Here is a 3,076-nt window from a genome sequence, read left to right on the forward strand (position 1 = left end):
GATACTATATAGACTAACACGGCTCCTTCTCTGTCACTAGCTAACAAATAGGACTGTGATGCATCGACTTGATATTAGGTGAATAATTTGCCTATGCTTACCTTTCATTGTAAGCAACAAAATGGAAATTAGACAAACTGAAGAAGCAATGAGTGTATCAGACACCATGTAAGGCAGAATGACAAATTAAAAAAGTGATAGTGAACACTTATGGGCTTCTGTGTGTATTATCCACATTCCAGAGCAGGGGCAAACACAAATAAGCACATTCCTTTACTCGAGGAGATGAGAAAAATCCCAACCATTTTCCCCAAAATTGTGTGACGCCCGCAAATGTTCACATTATTGCCAGAGTTAGTGACTGCCACTCTCCCACCGTTAGTGGATTTTCTGCCTTTATCTTAAATACCTGGACTTGTTATTCAATGTCTGGGGCAAGTAATACACCTGCCAGTAGGGCTTCATTACAGCTTGGATTGTGATGCTCCATTTGAATAGACATATTTGCCATAGCTGTATTCAGCTAGCACTGCACAGGCACTCCCTCAGCCGAGCTTCCCCAAGAACAGCTCTGCCATACCCCCAGCCACCTCTCCTGTAGCTTGCTTAAGCTATTGATGGTGTGGCTGCATCACACTCCTACTTTTAGGTTCTACACTGTGCAGTACTAATCATTGGGAGCTGGGCATCAAACATTCCATTCAAACATAGACATATCCTCAGAGTGCAGTTCACCAAAGCCAGCAAGTTGAGAAAGACAGATAGTGGGGAATGCAAAGGACAAAGTGTGCCCTAACCCTTGGTTTTGAGTGGGAGCTGGGCACCTTTCTGCATGCAGAATTCACAGTGGTGGACTCTCTCTTGGAATTAGGTGCTTATGCCACATCAGCCTTTTTTTCATTAAACTCTCACCATTATACTCTAGAGCATGTGCCCAAGAAGGTGACTTATCCCCATACCTTTATACGGAGTGGGGATGTAAAATAATGCCCCCCATCCCCTGCATTGATTGTCCGAACTACTAGGCAATGGCTTATTCTGGCATTGGGGTGGGAAATAGGTGGTTTGTGGTTCACCATTCCTGGTGCTTGGGAGCTGTGGGCAGTGGTGCAGGCTGGGCCTCCGCTTCCTGCAGCTCCCATTGCTCAGCTCCCCTGGGCCACTTGTTGTCCATCCCATTCTAATTTATGTTTTCTCAGACTGTCTTATTAAGCTGCTCTACTTTGTCCAACTAATTATTTATAAACGTAACTAAAATATTCATTAAAACTGGGACTCAAGACTCTCACAGATCAGGTAAATTCACAACCCTATTCCTTCCCTGTTCTACCCATTGGGTCATGCTCAATATCTCTGCAGCACCCTGGCTGTTTAATACAATGTGGACCAGCTTCAGAAGGCATGGCTGAATTTTAGTCACTGCCACTTAGCTTTTTTGATAAATGGTGTGGCTTTATGGAAATACTCCTTATAGTGCATCAGAATATTTTCATTTTTCCATTCTGGCAGAACTAAGAGGAGAATTTCAGTCTGGAACAATTTCACACAGTATTGGTGCTGCTCATGCTAAGGAAGATGATTGCTACTTGAAATCTATATGACTAGTTTTGATGTCAGTGGCATTCTCAGATCCTAGTATTTTCTGGGAATTTTGGCAATTGTGTTCTCTTTCTGAAACTGCCCCATACACTGTCAAGAGGAAGGGAGGGATGACTTCATCCTGTGAAGAAGGGGGAACTCTTATTTCCCTAAAAGGAAAACACTAAAAAAGGGTATAAAGTAGATTATGATATAGAAATTGTTGAATTAGATTGAGAGAAATTATTACAAAAATTTAAATTTATGGTTGGAAGAAGCAGATAAAATCTAGATAAACAGTCTACAGCAAAACGAAAAATTCTCAAAACAAAATAGCTCATTTTTTGAGAAGCAACACTGCAGAATATTTGAATTTCATAAAAATCTACCTTATGATAATCTGGAGCACTCATTCTGGAGCTGTTAAACCAGCTCATGCTGGTGGAACTACATCATTTCGCAGCTATGAGACAATCAGCAGTGGCTACAAAACTTCTGTATGCAAAAGGCCAATCATTTTCTTCAAGATGTTTGCAGATGAACTCCTTAATTACTTGTTCCATTATCTTTCCTTGCACAGAAGTTCAACTGACTGGACTGTTATTTCCTGGGTTGTTCTTTTTCCCCTTTTGTAGATGAGCCATTGATCACTACTCATTGGGCATGACCATCTTGCCAGCTTTCTAACCACCTTGCTGCCCATTTATCTAGCTCTTATTTCCTTAACCTGTGTGCAAGAATATTGTAGGAGACTGTATCAAAAACTTTGCTGAAGTTTAAGTAGATCAGATCCCTTGACTTTCCCATGTCCACAGAGCCAGTTAGCTTATAATGGAAGCTAATCAGATCTGTCAGGCTTGCCTTGCCCTTCATGAATCCATAACAAGTCTAATATTTTTATCCATAAAAAGTTGAAAACACTGAGTTAATGCCCTCTCCGAAAGAGCTCTGAGCATTCCCCAGTGTGCATGTACCTCTGGTAGAGAATCACTGTTCAAAACCTAGCCTGTTCCCATGAGCATTCCATATGTTTGGCATTCAATCATCATAAGACTTCTTGGGGAAGACAGAAACAAAGAAGTCATTAAATACCTCTTCTGTTTCCAAGTCTCCTGATATTGTTTCTTCCTTCTCACTGAGCAGTGGGCCTACCCTGTCCTTCGTCTTCCTCCTATCATATTTACAGAATGGCTTCCTCTTGCCCTTTATGTCTCTAACTAGTTTGAGCTCATTTTGGGCATTTGCCTCTCTAATCTTGACCCTACATACTTGTCCTGTTTGCATATATTCATCCTTTGTAATTTGTCTTAGCTTCAACTTTTTATTTGACTCCTTTATGTTTTTGAGATCGTGCAAGATCTGCTGGTTAAGTCAAGGCGCTCTTTTGCCATACTTTCTGTCATTGCTACACAGAGGAATAGCCTGCTTTTGGGCCCTTAATAATGGCCCTTTGATAAACTGCCAACTCTCTTCACTTGTTTTTGCTATTAGTCTTGCT

Source organism: Carettochelys insculpta, chromosome 9, assembly GCF_033958435.1.
Source record: "Carettochelys insculpta isolate YL-2023 chromosome 9, ASM3395843v1, whole genome shotgun sequence".
NCBI lineage: Eukaryota > Metazoa > Chordata > Testudines > Carettochelyidae > Carettochelys > Carettochelys insculpta.